Source organism: Meleagris gallopavo, chromosome 4, assembly GCF_905368555.1.
Source record: "Meleagris gallopavo chromosome 4, MGAL_WU_HG_1.1, whole genome shotgun sequence".
Lineage (NCBI taxonomy): Eukaryota > Metazoa > Chordata > Aves > Galliformes > Phasianidae > Meleagris > Meleagris gallopavo.
This window is the reverse complement of record NC_139407.1, coordinates 26,774,036-26,793,451: the sequence shown is the minus strand read 5'-3', so window position 1 is coordinate 26,793,451 and position 19,416 is coordinate 26,774,036. Positions and strand designations below refer to the sequence as shown.

Genomic DNA, 19,416 nt, shown 5'->3' with positions numbered 1-19,416 from the left:
AACAATCTCCACAGCGTGGCCTGGCCTGCTTCCTTGGTTCCTCCTATGTCTCCTCTGTAAATGATCAACACCTCTGGGAAATGCAGTGGTATAGCAAGTGCAGAAAACAAAACTCTTCCTCTTTGTTGTTGAGGCAAGGATCTGTGTTCTCCCAACAATCCAGACTCACGTTCATCCGTCTTAAAGAATCATTTGGGCACACAGCAAACAGCCCTATCCATCTACTCCTGCCCCTTGCGGGCACAGCAGAGTTCCCCTGGTCTAACAGCAGGTACCTAAGGGATTCTGCAGCCATTCTACATATGGACCTTCTGTGGCAGCCTCAGTCACTGACAGAGTGCCAAGCAGAGAAGCAAGGCAATACTGAATAGGGCTGCACTGTTCCAGGTATACGAGGAGCAGAGACGGGGCACCTCGCTTGCTGCTGACAGCTCTCTCCTTGGCAACCTCAGATGTCCCATAAGGCTCTGACACCCAATACTGAAGAGGAGCACACAAAGATTCAAACTGGCCATTCAGCAATAGCAGCCTTCTCATAACCATTTTGGAAACACGTAAGTAGGAATTGTGTCCTGAAAAAGGAAATGACACGCAACACTATTACAGGATGTCACCAGGTTTCCGCCTGCCGAGCACAGCACTCCCTCAGTGATCCCTCACCTACCAGAGCACATCCTCACCTATGCGTGCACATGCAGGGCATGGCTCAGCAGGTGCCAGCACCATGGAGAATCCAACATTTTATCTCCTGACTTTACTTTCATGGCCCACCACTGACCTCTGGCAGTGAGCACATCTATTTTCCAGAAATCAGGTGTCGTTCAGGAAAAAAAAGCTTCAGTGTCTAAAACACCTCTGCTCCCATGCAAGCCTTGCATAAAGCTCCTGCTGCACCGTAGTGTGACCTCTGAGTTCAAGGAGTGATAACGTATCATTTCCAATCACCTTCCCAAAGCATAGTATTGGGGTGGTCAGCTTGAATAGGACTGATAAAACTCTAACTGACACTTTGCAGTAATTTTCCAAAGAGTTCAGGTTGACAGGCACTCCTTGAAGAACTTACTTACATAGTTTGAATAATGATGAACAGTTATTCATTCTCCTATCAAAAATGTTTTTCCAGCAGATGAATACAATTTTTCTTCTGGTGTTATTTAAACCACACCATGCATTGGTCAGCACGTATTAAATTCAAAGCATTTTTTGTTACTTTAAAAACAAAAAAAACAAAGGCCAATTGAACTTTGACTACAGCATTTCCAAACATTTTTCTTTAGAACTGGTAGTGATAAGTATAAATTCATGTCCAACGATGCAGAAGTGATTTCTGGCTTGGATAGTGCCTATGAGCTGTCACTACTTCTTCCTCCCTGTCCATTTCAGTACTTTGCTTGCTTTGACACAGAATATTGGCAGCACTGCAGTGACCTCCCAAGCACAGATTTCAGTTCAGTCCCTAATTTTACATAGGATAAATATCTCCCTACTTTCTAGACACTCACTTATGAAATTCCAAAATTCAGCACAACTTGCTGCTTCCCTCACCAGACACCCCACAAAAAATGCTAGATCTCAAATCACTCCGCTCTTAGGAATAAGCAAAACGAGCAAGAACTGCATAAAATCCACTCATTTTTCCCCTCTCACTTCTGAAATCCATAAAAGATGTACAAGCACTATCCAATTCAGCTATATGCCCCTCACTTTACCATTCGGCAGACAAAGGAGCTTTACCAAGTTGTAACATACTGTATTGGTGCCATCACCATATAAAAATGAGAGCCCTAAAAAAAGCATCACATATTTTGTTACATACCACAGGTGTTCAACAGAAACCTACTCAGACCTCAGCAACCTTTTCACTACCCACTGGCACGTTCTGCCAAGTTACAAAAAGCCATATGCGTGTTATGCCAGAGAAATGTCTTACTACAGAAAACCAAAAGATGTCAGTGCAAGAAGAGCAAAGCACTGATCATAGAATCATAGAATCTCCAAAGTTGGAAAAGACCTTCCAGATCACCCAGCCCAATCATCCACCTATCACCGATACTCCCCACTAAATCACATCCCCCAGTACAACATCTGAACATTTCCTGAACTCCTCCAGGGTCGGTGACTCCACCACCTCTCTGGGCAGCCCACTCCAGCACCTGACCACTCTCTAGAAAAGAAGCATTTCCTAACATCCAACCTGGATCTCCCCTGGTGCAACTTGAGGCCATTCCCTCTCATCCTGACACTGAAGCCTGAGCTTCTGGAAATTAAATAAGCGCTCGAATGCTGGTAGCCCATGTAATAGGGATTAAAATACTGCTTCTAACTGAAAGCAAAGGCATTGCAGCATTACATGCAATGCAGGTCCAACTTCTGCCTGCTCCAGCAGTGATACACAACTAGAACACGTGTCCCAGACCATGGGCAGTACAAGGGACATGAATGTACAGTGCACTACTCGAACAGGCCAGGCTCAGGAGGTCAGGACCACACGCTGCCAGTAGGAGCCAGTGTCTGAATTCTCATATTCAGAATATGAGAACTGGTTTGCATTCCAGTCATACTGCCAAACAGGCTCCACTGACCTCATGAACTGGAAAGATGAAGGAGGAAAATGCATCTCAGCACACAGTTCACCTTCTCATAGACAGAGCCTAGAGGTTTAAAGAAGAAAACATCAAAAATGACAGAAGAGCCTACTGACATTTATCATCACAGTCTCTTAAACATTTCTTACCAAATATTACTTCATCCATCCTCAACTTAGCACAGAACCTGGCAGTCCATAACTCAGAGTTGTCCCTCTTCCCAAGAGCTGGAATAATGCAGCTCAGAAAGCAGGGAACAGGAGAAGGATTGTATCAGATAGGGCAGAGAACATCCCACACACCCCACAGCCAAACACCACCACTGCCTGAAACACAGTGTTACCTACATAGAGGAGAGGATCTTGCATACTGTGGTCTCAATCACAGACATCTCTGCCATATGACTGCATGAGAAAGCATGATTCGAGGCACAACATTCTGCTCTGATGCACAATTCCGTGCTCTCTCCAAGCTCCAAACATATACATAAGCACTGATAGGCACTGTAGCCATGTTAAGCCTCTGCTTTTCACACACAGTGGCAGATATACTGCCTGATACCAGTTACAACTGAAGATAATGCAAATGCCTCAGCTGGTATTCCCTACAACAGTATTTGGGGAAGGGGGGTAGGAAGGTGGGAAGCAAGCTAGTCCAAATCCAGCAGCAAACCTCAAAACACTTCCAAATTCAACTGCAGAAGGGAGGATGACAACAAAAGGAGTCATAATGACCAAGTATTACAACCAGCTTCCTAGATACAACTGCTAAGCATTGCTCCCAGTCACTGAACTCACTCATGAGTGACAAAAAAAAAAAAAAAAAAAACCAAACACAAAACAGCCAAACCCTCCTCAAACAATGCTGCATTCACCAGATATCACCCCACATCCTCCTATTCCTTTCAAGCAGTTCTCATGTATTCCAGAAAAATCCCAATCTTGCACAGGTTTTACTTCAGCCAGATTCATCTCAACACTGTAAAGCATGGAGAAAATAAACTCAAGGTGTTGATGAAGTAAAAAAGAAGGAGCCATAACCTTACAGAACTGCATTCGTGTCTCCTCCAGAAGCAGCCCATGTGCAGAGGCAGAACAACACACAACTTCCACGCTTTGGCAGAGTAGCCTTCGTGAGCAATGAAAGTTAAACACCATCAACTCAGACTTTTAAAAAGGAACATGGAAGTCAAGGAAACAAATTCTCATTCAGTTTAGGCAAGTTCCATGGGACAGCCTAGGTCTTGCCTCAGTGCTGATGCAGTCACTGAAAGAGTCACAAAGATGTAACACAACCCCTGATCTTTATGCCACTGGAAGAAAGAAGAAATGTTCCATCAGTTGAGCACTTACATTAAGCCAAGGCCAAAATTACACTGGAAAAAGGAATAAGAAAATTTTAGCACTCAATGTTATTTTGCTCTTTAATTACTTCCTAATTAAATTTGCAAGCTTTGATAATATCTACACTTCTATGAGCTGATGCTCCAAACGGAAATAAATGCTAATTCCTTCTCAAAATGAACCATCAAAAACTTGTACATTTAAATAAATTAGGAAAATTCATTTCAAGTTGTCTTCAGAATACATACGGCATTCAATCCCTAATTTACAAAATTCCCTGCCAAGGAGACATTAATCCACTAGCATTCAGGCTGCCTTCTGCTCTTATGAGCAAAAAATGTGCTTCTTGAACAGAGAAATCAGAATCTGTCAGGATTAAGAAATTCACCTCAAGATGCACTCTATATAGATACATTAAACCGACTTGCACATCACTTACAGCATTAAACTTAAATTAATTACACTGCTTGAAAGTGAGCATTAAGCTTTTAAGTAGAGGTTTTCAAATTCGGTAATTAGGTCTTATTACAGCACTGACTCCGATCATTGAAATGCTGGCTATTCTTTGTATTTAAGTACAGAACAACACAGGTTAGAAGGCACTCATGAAGGTGAAATGCTCCAACTTTGGCACAGGGTCAGCTCAGATCACGTTGCTTGGAGCCACACTGAACTCCAAGCATCTCCAAGGATGGAAATCGCACCGCCTCTCTGAGAAATGGGCTCTGGTGCTTGGCTGCTATCACAGTGCAGGTGGAAATTTTTGTTGTAGGTGTTATTTACCTTGTCAAGTGCCACTCATCCCTGTGCAAGAAGTGCACCCAAGAGGTCAGACAGGCAAGCTTTCTACAGTGGTCATCCCTTCTGAAATTGAGGTTAGCACTGATGTACATACTTGAAGTTGATCAAATACCCACAGAGAAGATATAAATTAGATCAATCAAATATACATTCAAACAACAACTCTGTTACTTAAACAACCTTTAATTTTGTGTATGAAAGAATAAAAAAAGAATCTTCCTGAATAAACATAACATTCTGCTTCATCAAATCAGAATCCAGTAAAATAGAGAGGGATTCTGTTCATTTCAGAAGGTTAATGCCTTGCTAATCCTTTAGCTCTCCACAGAAATAAATACATATATAAACCCTTTAGATACAGAGACAAGCCCTGATTACCTAAATTTCTGAAACCTGGAGGTCAGCTTTCTCCCTGAGGACAGAAGCTCTGGCAGCTTTGATGGTATCTTGAAGAGTTGCAAAACAATTTTAGGTGCTATTTTACAATGTCTTGGGGTCACAGCAGGATGCTATTTCTTTGTTTCAGTGAGAAGTGTTTAAGATGTTCCAAATAATACACACAAAAGTAAGTAAAGATTTTTCCCTCTTAATTAGTGTCAACGTGCCACTTTGCTCAATACAGCTCAACTCAGTGGTGCTGTATTACATAACGTAATCAATATATCAGTACGCTACCCCAGCTGCTAATTTGAAGCTTATATTAGTTGTTATTTACTCTTTAATTAATCACAAAAATACAATCTCCTAACAGGGACTGAAGGCTGACCTATATTAAAAAGCCACAGGCTATCGGCAGAACAAAGACGAAGCCAGGCTCTTCACAGCAACCAATGCACAGTGGGAAAATGAGACAATAGGCATAACTTGAAACAACAAAGGCTACAACTGCTTGTAAAGGAGTAACGTTCTTCCTGAGGACAGTCATGCAAGGAATTAGTGCTGAGGAAGGAAGTGTGGATGAAGGGCCGGCCAGGCCGCATGCAGTTCCCATCAATGCTCCTGCCCTGGGCTCAGCACACTGCTCACACCACTTCTGGGCTGCACAGCTCTCATCCACGTGTTCTCTGGGGCCGGGAAGGAATTGCTTGCAGGGCAGCTTCGTTTTCCGGGCTGCGAGCTCACTATTTCTGGTCTGAACAACAGCCTTCCTGGTCAGCAGCCTTAGGCTTTAAGGGCATGTACTGCAAGAGATGGCTTCCCCTCTAAGTAAAATGGCACTGTTCAGGGAAGGCTGTACCTTTTTTTGCTGTATACTGTTCAGTGCTGTTCACTATTCAGAGTGGAAATGGCAGCAACCAACCAAGTTGAGGGTGACGGTATATATAAATCCCAAAAATAAAGCTTTGCTTCTTTGTTTCACCATAGGCTATATCAGAAATCTTCAACGGTGCAGCTACAAGAGGTTTCCATTTTCCAGCACCCACCTACGAACTAAACAGCACTAAATGCCCAATAACCACGTGGGCCTGCAGTGCAGTATCAGAGAGGAGCACTTAAAGTCAAAGACCACTGTCCCATTCAGAGATCTCAAACCTGAAAAGAGGAATCCCACAGCCCATGCTGCTCAGCACTGGCACTCAGACTGAGGAAATTCATTTCTCCTTTAACCAAAGAGAACATAAAGGACCACACATCCAGCTCTAAAATAAATACGAGAAGGATATGCACGCAGTCACTCCAAAAGTTACGCACAGCACTTCTGCTGGTGTGCTCCTTCCTCATTTTTCTCAAAGTAGAGCTCTGCAGTTTTAACTCAGCCGCCCAAGCTTCTGAGAAAGGCTTCATTTTGCAACAGGAACAGTTCAAAGGAATGTTCAGATGATGGGCTTTCATTTGCTCAAGCACTGTAACTAAATTTTAACTTTGTGCTTCTCTAAAAGAGCCTCCACACAGCAGACCTCATGCTGTTAAATTCACATTCAAAATTCAACCCAACTTTCCTTCATGTCTCCCCTGACAACTCCTCTGTTTGTCATTTCATTCACTGCTTTCTCCTCTCCTCTGAGATAGCAGATGAGAGAGATTCCTGGCCAAAGCCATCTCACTAGGCACATTTTTGACCGTAATTAGTGTGGATCACATTCAGATCAGAAAATAACAACCATTTTTATTCTCTACTTCACTGTGTAGCTTCATACATTGCCTAGAAGTCCTAAAAAGCACAAGAGAAGGATGCAGTTAACATTTAGTTCCCGAAGTTCCATTTCTGTCAAAGCACAAATCCTGCACCAAGGAAACCCATTCTGCTGAGAGTTCAGACATGCACTGCGTAAAGAACACAAGTGAATGAGAACCTTGCCTCAAAGCACAAGGCCACAACAAAGATCCAGCGGGAAGTAAGCTTCAGACCCAAATCATTACAGAATGGGCACATTTTGACAGACATGGGAAAAAAATTAACAAGATGGATATGATCTAAACCAAGGAAACATCATTTTCCAATGTGGAGTTGTGATCTCTCTTCATACATGCAGTAACCTCACTACTAGAGTGGTCCATGTGCTCATAGAGTCACAAAGAGAAACGTTAAGAGAGAAACACCGACAGATCAAAATTTTAACTTACTTTCCATGGTCATCCAGTTCTCCCTGTTACCACGGGCACAGGATCACACCTTAATCAGCCATCATTTCCAAGAGTCTGTAGTTAATGGGTTTGCGAATGTGCACATTCCAAGTGTAGTAGAACTGCAGTTGTGCTGTGCTTACTGTAGGGGAGGCATGGGGGATCCTCTCTGCCTTTTTTTTTTTTTTCTCCTTTTCATCATCTTTTTTTTTTTTTTTTTCCCCATTTGCTGATGGAAGGTGGGGGGTGACTCACAGGGAGGAGGACGTAGCAGCTGACCCATGGTACAGCCTGAACCCTCCTTCCCCCTCAGAGGGCTCTTACTCAACTTCCTCAAGATGTATTTTGAAGGATCTGTTCCTCCTTTATGACAGCCTCATCACTGCTCTTCTACAATTTCGTCCTCTACTACTCCTCTGAAACATAACAATACAAAAGCCCTACAAGTCCACCAAATGGAATCCAAGTTTGTCACAGTCGTTTCTCCTACTGTAAAGTTAAAAGTCAAAAATAATAATTTCTAAAATTCATAGTAATAGCTGAAGTGATTTTTGGCAAAACCAAAGCAATAAAAAAAATTACATCAATAAAGGGAAAAAGAAAGGACCTAATAACTAACATTTCATTATAATTCTACTGCCTAAGAAATGACTGAACATGAGAAAAAGATAAAGCTGTCAAGATATAAATCCTGCCTGTTAAAGCTATTTAAACTCTTGCTTGTTTGTGTTCTGGTATGTTTTTCAGGGGAAAGAAAATACAACAGCAACAGAAAGTCAGTGCACAAACGCCAGCAGCAGGAGCACTGGGTTAGGTTGGATGGATTACTGCCATTCAGACACAGGCTAATCACGGTGCGATGCCTGCAGCCTCCAACAGATGCTATACAGAAATGGCACACTTGGCCTGCTGCCCGCGCCATTACAATTAGCACTAATAAAGCCACGCCTGGGCGGTGCTATTTTGAAGGAATTGGGCTTTTCAGAGCACCATCAAAACTCTTTCAGCTCACGATACGGAGACAAACTGCCAAACACCACAAATTAACAGAATAACCACATTTGCAAAATGAGATAGATTTCATCAGAACTCAAGAAACACCAGAAGTAATTGAGCTTGTATGTAGGAGGAAGTTTATCACGCAGAGGGTGGTGACGCACTGGAACAGGTTGCCCAAGGAGGTTGTGGATGCCCCATCCCATGGATGTGGCTCTGGGTAGCCTGGTCTGGTGGTTGGCGACCCTGCACATAGCAGAAAGGTTGAAACTGGATGATCTTCTGTTTTGTTCCTGATCAATTATGAAACAGAAAGCAGTTTTAAACAGTGTGAAGAAATTCCACTCTGATAGAAATTATTTTCATGTCTACTTAATGGTAATACAGGTTAGGTTTAATGTTAATACAGGGTAGATTTACAGAGTGAAGGTGCAATGGACAGGAGTTTGAAATATTTTTAAGAAGATGGGCATTTTATGGATATGTTTTTTGTAGGTGGCTATATATGAAATTCCAGCAACAACCCACAGAGGAGAATTCACAGCTCAGTCTGTGATGCCTCCAGGAGCTGTACTGACTGTAAAGTAATCTGCTCCTCGTATCCAGCACCACGCTCACACCTCCACAAGCTAACCCCTATCTGCAACTTGAAACTCATGTAGAAATGCTCCTTTCCATTGTCTGTGACAGAAAACAAAACCTTCAATAATCATCTCAAGAGTGCACTGAGTCAAGAAGGAAAACCGAGATGTAGACAACAGCAGCTTGGAAAAGAAACCACCAGATTTAAAGAAAGAAAAAAAACGACCACTCTCTAAAGCAGCCAAGAAACCACTTCCTCCTAAATTGCTAAATTACTGAGGTTTCCAGCTCAACTGCTGACTACTTTGGAACCTACTAAAGAAAAATAGCCTTTAAAGTTATTATTCTTTATTAGATCCCAATTAATGTGCCACCATGTCCTAAGAGTTGCACTCCAGAAGTTATGTATATTCTGCTTTAATTATCAAAACTGCTAGGAAGTGATTAAAACTTTCTTGGGGGGGTATTACCTCCTATCACCAAACAAACCAACCCCAAGGACCACAGTCAAGACAGGCATAAGGAGGCAAAACAAAACCTCTTAAGAACATCCTGATTCAAATAATCATCTTCTCTCTTGCAGTGAACAAGGCAGAGAGAGACTCCTGGCAAGATGCTCAACTTCAACAAGTTCCTAAAGAACAGCCATTAGTTTGGATTTTGGTGAAGCTCTCCTCAACTAAGCAGATTCTGAGATAAAAATGGATCTGACATACATCTCAAAACCAAACTCTTGTGTACCAGCTTCCATTGCACTGTGCTTCAGGCATTTGTTTTGGTGAGCTGGAAATACCGTGCTAAGACATTTGCCACAAATATGCTCTGTTCAGGGTGACAACACATTATCTAAAGTGTTTTGTGGCAGGACTGTAGGTGCTAGCTAGTCAGTTAGAAATTGATTTCCAAATCCCTTCTGTTGCTGCATTAATTAAATAAATAAATAACACAACTGCACTTATGGTGCCAGAACTGTGGGGCTGAGGTCTGAGCTCCAATGGTCTTCAACAGCTTCAGAAGCAATGCATTAACCCAGTGACAAGTGTGATCACCAGAAATTGATTGAATATGCACAGCAGAGCGAGGCAGAAACAAAATTTAGAAACCAGAAATGAATGTTCCTCCCATGAAAAATCTGGGGAGTAGAGGTACGAACTGAAGAGGCTGGAACACGTCACACATCCACTCTTTCACCTGCAGAAGAGAACACCTTCTGCATATACAGTATCTCTAAAGCAGACTGAAGCACACTTCCACAAAAGCAACTCCAACAAAACTAGCTTGCACCAAAGGGAGAGTTTGCTATGACAGACAGTGCTCGCACAGATCTCTACCCAAACATTCAGTCCCCAGTACAGACACTAAGCAAGAAAATGCATCTTTTGCGTTGCTTCTTTAGCATAACACTTACTGACTCAATATGGATTTTAAACATTTGATGCCCAAATTGCTTCCTGGCATTGGACATTAATTGCTAGAGCCTATTTATGACTGATATAGATCACGTTTGCTATAGAAACCCAAGATATTCCAACAACCAACATGCTATCACAGATCAACCACCTCTTCTCATCTATTGGGACCACACAGAGTATGCTCTGCTTATCTGTAAGCAAAAACCTGCAGGACAGGTTCCCAAGGGCTCCCGTCCCACCGTCCTGTACCACACACGTATCCGAAAGCCTAAACAGAGCAGAATGACCCACCTGGGGTGGCTGAAACTACACACAACCTCAGAGAGAGCGTGACATCAAACTGCCACCTGAAAATGAAGTGCAAATAAGGCAAGACTTACAGTAGTTTTACAAAGCACTCATTGCATTATCGTATGTGATTATTCTATTGCCTTTATTATTGCAGTGCGATCACTCAGCTGGAAAAGATTTACAACTGACTCATCTTATACATGGGAGAACTGTATATTATTTGGGGATCCAAAGTGTTTGTGCACATGGAGGGGAGGGGTTGGAAGAGGAGTAGAAAGAAATGTATCCCAGGCCCATCCTCTGAAGGATGAAAAAACACCAGATATTTAATTTATTCTAATATCGTGAGAACAGGAAATCATAACTTTCGACCCTAGCTTAGGCAAAAGCCGTTTGCAGCAAAATTTCACTCGGATCTAAACAAATGCCTGGCTTTGTTTTTTGTTTTCTTTCTAACGACATCCATAAAGTACAAAGCTATTCTCATGAAAAACTAACCTTTTAATATCCATTTTGCATTTTGAATGATATACAAGGGCCAGCTTTATTTTGCAGCACACTGAACTGAAGGAAAAAAACAACAAACGGGACGCTGACAGACACTGGGGAAAGTAGGAAACAACAGCATGAGAAAGAAAATAAGTTTGCAAGAGAAACAGACTGGAGGGGTTCGGAGAAGATGATTTAAAAAACACCAAGCAGCACAGCAGCAGCTGGTGCCCAGGGACTGGGAAGGATTTGGGCTCCACAACAACAGCGTCGGTTGCATAATCACTGCTGCCTGAGAGCTTATACAATGTCCGTCCCTATCCTCACAGAGGAAACAAATCAGCAACAAAAAACATCCTTTTAGCCCACAGTGCAAGTAAGTGAACTGCCACATGTTAAATGCTACTATAGACAAGAGCCTATAGTTTCAAATGCTACTTTTTAGCTTACTTGAACACAAAACATTAATTCCTACCTTACTCCTCACCAAAAACATCTTATTTTCCCTAAAAACATGTCCTGTTACCACTGCCAAGCCACAAGAATTTACCACCTGGCCTTTCCAGCCCTGCTCTTGCACGACACATCCGCGCTGCAGGAAGCTGCATGTAAGGCCAAGCTGCAGGAATCAAAAGCTCTGCTGTCGCCGTGGAACTTCATGAATTCTGAGGCTTCTGGAACACTGGAGACCAAGAAACCTCAAGTACTAATGCCTGTAGTTGGCTATTTTGTAGATACCTACTTCAGAATACACAACATATTTCTAACAGAAACGGAGATGAAAGAACCCCAGAAGAATTTCACATTGCTCAAGATGGGCAGAGGAGCCTCTCCCCGAGTGGCTGTGCATTGCACAGACCTGTGTGCGGTGCTATGGCACAAAGCAGGAAAGGGAGGTTTGACTCAAGTGTGACAGACCACAAACACACTGCTGATTAAAGAGCAGTTGACTTGCAGCTTGCCAGCACTGAATCAATACAGATAACTCTAGTCTAATTAATGTCCTCTCATTCAGGTCTTGGACCACAAGAAGAACAGAAGCTTTACCTCCTCTTGCAAAAATCTGCATTTCTCCTATTGTCTCTCCTCTGCTCTCAGCCTTGTTCCTTTGGTTCTTCCAACCTCTGGGTCAGGAGGTTTACATCTTCCCACTGTGATTTGGGCTCACGGCCCAACGCTGCTGCATTGCAGAGTCAGCAAAGACATTATGCAGCAATATTCTTGAATTTCTTTGGATATGAAAATAGATGTCATTGCTGCCAGACATTGAAAGCCATCCAGAGACCCCAAGGCACTTCAGAAAAAATGAAAACCCACAGCAGTGATGCCAAGATGGTTGTCCTGGCTATTTTAAGTCCTGTTAGTGCTCTGAATATTGCAGAATTCTCTGACAGTGCAAGTATAGCTCAACCATTTGCTTGCCTGCTCATTGCTACAACCCCAAGAAGCAGCCTTTGCTCAGCAAGGACGACTACCAGCAGTGGTGGCAGGAATCCGTGGTTCCCCTTGGGGTGGGAATACCATGATCTGTGTTCCAGTGGCAGCACAGATGAACTGGAGAAGAAAGCGAGATGCTTAACACATTGCCCACAAGCCACTTTGGACTGTCGGCTTCTGAATAAATAAACAGATGAAAACAGACCCATCTTTAGCAAAGGGAAACGGAGAAATTTCTAGCCCCAGTGCCTTTGTACACACAAGATATTCAGAGATGGGAAACTACATGAAGGCCTGCTCTTCTCCACTCAATTCTTGAATTCCAAAGGGGCCTCAGGAAAATGACAAAGATGTTACTTGAGCTCACCTTACAAAAGGAGACATGAATACAGTACAACTAACATGAAAGAAAAAAGGACTGCTGAAATACTCACTGCACTGAGACCACACTGAGAACACCCCAATTCCAGCCACACCATCTTCACCTCCCCACAACATCCACCTCATTGAAACCATCGTTTCAGCAAGTGCAAATGGAAGCTAAGTGCAAATGGAAGCTAAGCTACGGTCTCTTTAAACATACAGCTGCCTCCTACAAGTCATGCCTGTAAATCTTCCTCTCCTGCGGTTCCAAACACGTGTCAACTTAAAATTGTTCACTTGAGGTGAGTCACTGTGCTGTACTATGACAGTATGTTTGGCTCAACTGCCCTCATTTTGCTTCAGCTCAGTGCTCAGGGAAGGGCTCCGCTCCCTCTCCTGCCAGCCCACGCACTGCTCACAGCAGAAAGGGCTCCTTCCCAGCTACAGGAGTTCTCTGCGATGCTCTCACACCTCACGCCTGACTTTATGCAGCAACCCAAAACATGAACTGGAAAAGATGGTCACTGCTCCTTCCAAGAGGTGGCTCAGCAGCTCCTTCTGAAACCCAACAGCTTGCAAGTCAAAGTCAAGCATGACTACCAAAATAATTCCATTTCTTTAAATTCTGATACCAGAACATCTCCTACCTGCATGCAATGGACATTACAGCAAAAGCATACCACCCCTCTGCCACAACAGTCTTGCGGTCACTACAGCCGTGTCGTGGCTAGCTACAATTTCAGAGGCAGTGACCACGTCAGTGGCAGTGACCACGTCAGTGGCAATTCATCAGCAACCACCACAACCATCTGCAGTTCATTTAAAACTTTGCTTTCTTTGGTATAATGGATTGCTGCAGAGAGCAATAATCCAACCTTTAAAATTCCTTATTGCGATCATGCTACAAAGCAGCACAGCTTTATACCTGATGTCTCAGCTCAGAATTAAATAAGCCACTTACCTTCCCTAATGCTTCCAAAGCAACTCAGACTCTTGGTTAAAGACGTGCTAGCACGGCGTGGCCCTTGCACCAACTGATTAGCAGTGCCCACCTCCCTTCACAGCTCTTTGGTAAACAATGATAACATTTCTCACTTTCAAGGACTCCCGCTTCATTCATTCAAAGAGAAAAGCAACGCCAGCCCACACCTATCACAGCAGGACACTATCACTATTAAGCCAGGAGCAGCCGTGCTCCAGGACTCCATCATTCCAAAGCTGGCACTGTGTGTATATTTAGTTACAGGACAGATACCCAAACATTAAAGAACAAGCAAGTCAGAAATCTCAGTGCTAAGCCTCAGATGCTGCTATGTTACCCACTTCCTAACCCACAGGAAAGTGGTTTACATAAAAAGATGCAACGTGCTGATAAGTGTGCAGATCTGAGAGATCACCAGTTTTAAAGACTCACTATTTAGGTGTTAAGGGTTGCTCTGTAGCTGATATTTTCCAATTAAACAGCTCTCTGGAAGTATGATCATGAAACCATAGTCTAAGGCAATGGGAATCAAGGATGTTTGGAAGGCAATCACTTCTTTTCAAGGCTGTATGGGTATCCTAAATATCTCTTCCAATTACAGTCAGCCAAGTGTTCCACGTCAGAAGAATCTGTATCCCAATAAATCTTCCCAGCTAAATTAAAAATACCTCTTTCTGCAAAGGGAAATGGAAGGAAAGAAGCAGACCAGAGGAAGAAACTGAAAAAGCAGAGAAATCCTAAGCAAAATAATTATAAATGATATAGAAAGAAAACAGAGATGGCATCCAGAAAGATAAGTGAAGATCCATTCAGCAGACAAGGAGGAGTCAGACTACACATCTGCAGACACAAAGGTCCTAAACATCAATTATCTTAATTCACTAGAAGTGTAAATGCACACATTCGATCCTGACTATTTCTGCTTCATAATCCTAAAATTCACTTTAGGAATACCACCCTCTCAAACAAACAAACAAACAAAAAAAAGCAGCAATAGCACAGATCGGTAATAGTAATAACAAAAATTGTTGGCTTTCCCCCTTAAACCACTGATGGGCTTTTGTCAGCGGCATGCTGTAGGAAATCCCAACTTGCTGTGTTGATCTAACAAGAACAAATATGAGCATGCTATTACCTAAACACGTCAAGTTTCAACTACTGCTTCTCTGCACAGCAAAATAAATAAACATAAAACTTTCATTCTCATCTCATCCCCATATCTAAATGATTTAGGGAAGTAACACACAGAAATAAAACCAAGTCTACTGCATCCTGTATAAAATGGAACTTCCTTAAACTTAGCAATTGCCAGTCCTGTGAGCCAAAGGGAATGGCTCCAGATTCTCCAATTCTGCCACTGCTGCACTGAGGATGATTCACCTGCTCCTGTGCACCCAGAAATAAAAGTAACGGCAAAAGAGTTCAGTCTTAGAAAAAATATATGTATGTAATTAGGAATGCCAATGCTATCCCAGAGTTAAATAAGCTCAAATCATCTGAAGCAATTCAGAAAACAAACAAACAACATCTAATTGCTTGCTGTATTTTCCCTTTGATGTCTAGGGATAATGAGTAAGATTTCCATATTTAAACATTAAAATAAAGGGTGAAGGGCAGGAGGGGAAGAAGAGTGCTCAGCGGGGCCTCAGTCCATCATCCCTGTGCTGGAGCTCCTTGCCTGCTCCACAGCATTTCTAGGAGGACACTGAAGGAATTCTCCGTAGCAATCTTTTTCCATTTTGGTGTTAGTCCAAAACTGAAGACCAGTAGACCGTGTCACAAGTGGATCTCTTGAAAATCCACTGAATTTTTTAAAAGCGTTTTCTTTGAAGGGCAGATAATTGATATTATGATCAAAAGAATAGCATGAAGGACAAATGAGCACTCTGGAAAAGCTGCATCCAAGCACACAAACGCACTCTCTTCTTCGCTTGCTTTCTCCATCACAAGCAAAGCTGTTTGCAAGAGCAGAACAGCAGACCAAAACAAAAGGAAAAAAAAAAAAAAGGAAGGCAAAATAATACATTTGTTTCATTTAACATGCTCCCAGGAGCACAAGGCAGATGTAAGGAGCTGGCACTGCAAGAGAAACGCCAACTGTGGAGCAGAGACGGGATTCTCTTATTAGCGGCAAGCTGGCAGAACCCTTCACCCTGCCTGTCCAGACACATCCACATACCACATGGAAGCAGCTGAAAAACTTCTAATCGTGTTGCTGTAAGTAGGGCGTATGTTCAGACAGCACCTCCTCCTCTACGAGAGAGAGCAATTACTCAACAGTGCGGCCAGATGTGCCCAAGAGGGGCTGCGAACAAGGGGCAGGACATCAGTGACCTCCGAGATGAAGGAAATTGGAGTAGGAATAACAGCTCCGGATGGCAGAAGACCAAACGTCATCAAAGGCAGAAAGCAAATATTCCTTTCCCAAATCCCAAAACATTTTCCTCTGATGAAAGAGGAGGGCCCAAAAGTTCAGTGCAAGCCCAAGTAGGTCAGCTACTGCCTTTTCCTGACTGAAAGACAGTGAGAGAAAGTGAATTTCATGAAACTGCAGCACCGCTTTCCTCAGTTTGCAAGTCTGCCAGCACAGGATCTGCAGAGGGTCAGAAGGGAATCAGCCTCCCAAAAGCCACTTCAGCACACACTGCTTCTCTCCAGCACACTATTCCTCACTGACAATACAGCCAGCAGAGTAGAAACCAAGAAGAAACTCAAGACCGAGCTGTAGGTGCCTATGACATTACTGTTCAGACAAGCTATTGTAGCTCAGATTTTGCAGACTCCTTTCTAAAAGATATTTCTATCTATTTACTATCTCATCCACTTCATTAAATTGTTTGGCTTGAGATGAACACAGTCTCCTAACACAAGTACAGCCACTGCCTACCCAAGCAAGCACATCCTGCTCAGCATCACTACACTGGTATCATCAGCTCAGCAATTTTCCTTTAATCACATTAAAGGCACAGTAGGCCAATATGCCAATACAAACAATAACCAACAGAAGCCAGCCATTCATGCTGGCTTCCAGTAGCCTCTCTGGGTGAACACACAAAATAGATAACAACATCTGGCTGCTAATGGAGCAGCTCTTTGGAACTCTTCAGGAACGGGGCACCTTCTAACATCATCCATTTCCATACAGCCAAATGCATGGAAAGAATGCGGTCAGGCTGCAAAGAGCACAGACCCCAGCAGTCAAAGGGGGAGGCCCAAAGCAGACAAGAAACGTTACTCCACATACAACGCTGACATTTTTGCAGGATGTAAAGCTGAAGAAGGCACTCTGAATACAAATAATGACTATCAACCACTTTAATGAGGGGTCTCAGTTTGTTATCGTTGTTTTTTGTTTTTAACACAGAGAGTAAGTTTATTCCTGAAGGTCAAGAGAAAGTTCAAAAGTAACTGGCTTGCCTTCTCTGTATGCAAACAGCTATCCATACAGCACAGGGCTCTGGAATGAGCAGGCAATGGTATCACATCACACCCAGGAAGAGAAGCAAACCCTCTTTCACTCCGTCAGTCAGACTCAGGAGAGTGACAACGAGCCAATGGGACACATCACCAACCAGGAGGGGCTCTCCCAGCACAGAGGCACTCACACAGCATGTCTAAAGAAGACGTTTCCATTCCACTGAAAAATGTCAGGAGCAATGCAGTGATATTTTAGTGTCTATGTGGAAAAACAGCCACTTACCTTTCTGTAAGAACTATCACAATTATCCAAGATCCATTCAAGTGCCAGATCCTTCACAAGGCAGTTGTTTTCAGCAAGGAAGGGACACTGCAGAGAGTGACAAGATGTTGAATTTGCAGATCCATTTCTGAAACTTAGATGCTTTTGTTCCTTTGTTTCACCCCTCTCTCTTTTCCACACTTTTTATCGAAAAGGCTGTAACTTCAAGATGTACACCAAACACTTGAAGATACAAACTGAGACCTTGCACAACAAATAGCAGAAAGTAAGAGTAAACTACCAAGAGGAACACGTTTGGAGATGGCATTGCATTTTCAGCACAAGCCTCCAGCCCTAAGTGCAGTTGTAGCCATCTTCTTCCCAGCCCTGTTCAAAATACAGTTATGTTCTTGGAATCCCATCACAGCAACACTCATTATAAAGCAGGATAGAAGAGAGTGAGAAGCTCACTGATGTCAAAATACTTAAGCAAAGAAATAAGAAAAGGAAGGGAAGGGGAGACAACCAGGATATCCCTGAAGAAGAAAGAAACGGCATTAAGGCAGTGCACAAAATCACATACAGATGTATCTTACTTCTGACTGTCAGTTCATAAAGAGCAGACAGTGAAAATGGAAATTAGGAAAGATAAATCAGAAGAAACATATGTAACAAAAGTCACTACCACTCTTGCAGAGTTTGCCGTAATTAAGGACAAGCATTATTCTTCCAGCGGATGCAACAAACACTGCCATACCTCCGATCAACAGCTTTAAAAACACGACTATAAATCCTCACGGGCTGGGGAGACGGGTTGCTTAGGCAGCAGCTTTCCCTACGGACAAGCAATTGATGCACCAGCCATAAAAGCTCTTCTTCCTCCACCCTTCAAACCTCTCACTGGTGGCTGCTGTCAGAGCGCTGGTAGCCAAGGCCGTATTATTTCCTCAATGCACAAAGCCTGGAAACGAGTATTTCTGAACACTAAAGCAACCAAATGCCATTCTTCTCTCTGGACACAGTTCAGTGCGTGTAAGCTTTCTTCTAACAGCAGCTGATGAGAGAGTTGGAGGGGAACAGTACACTTACTTTTTAACCCAGCACTCAGTGCTGCAGTCAACTGACGGACTTCAAAAGAATCAAGTCCTACAACATGTTTGCCAGACTGCTTTTCTGCTCAGCTCCTACAAAAATACTTCATTGTCATTACCAAAGAAACTGGGGGAGGGGGTAGGAGGGGGTAGTTTTACTTTTTAATGCTGGATTTTAGTTGTTAACTGGCAAACTGGCCACAGCCATGTAAATAGCCACTAACACAAGAGCGAAAGGAAAAAGGACAAGAACTCTTGGCAAACCGCTTTTACAAGATTCTTCAAGGTATCTGCAGACAAATCCCTTTTGTCCAGTGTATGTAAATGGTAGCAATACTTGTGGTATTGAGAAAATAACAGAAAGAACTAAGGTCTTTATCTAGCCTCTACTTTCCATTCATGTGCACAAAGCTATTTGTCTACAGAAACTGCTGAAGTATTTCCATACATTAACATGAAAACATCACTGTGCACGTACTGTGCTTTTTATTTTCCCTTCTGAACTATCAAGGCCATCCATAAATCCTGAGCAATACAGTTCTTCTACAAACTCGGATTATTTTCAGAGACTTTTTAAATTCAGGACACTACTGAATGCCTTGCAAAGCCAATGTTCTTGGTTCTGTTTTTCAAGTTAATACCCAACTTCCAGTCGAGTTGGAGTATTTCCAACAGAGCTCCTTTCCCCTTTGCCCCTTACTGATTAACTACGGGCTCATCCCCTCGAACATATACCACAAGCAAAGTCAAAGGGTCAAAGGACATATACCATTTATAAATAATTTGCTTAAGTTCACAAA

General features: G+C 42.8%; 1 protein-coding gene across 7 annotated transcripts in view; it reads right to left on the bottom strand.

The window, feature by feature from the left end:
* Positions 1–19,416, bottom strand: part of WDFY3 (WD repeat and FYVE domain containing 3) — a 143,528-nt gene that overhangs the window by 116,398 nt on the left and 7,714 nt on the right. The window contains exon 2 of one of the 7 annotated variants that reach the window (XM_085222606.1): positions 17,547–17,633. The exons of the other annotated variants lie outside the window; for them this stretch is intronic. The gene's annotated coding sequence lies outside the window, so the exon portion shown is untranslated. The remainder of the gene's footprint in view (positions 1–17,546; positions 17,634–19,416) is intronic. 7 annotated transcript variants of the gene reach the window in all.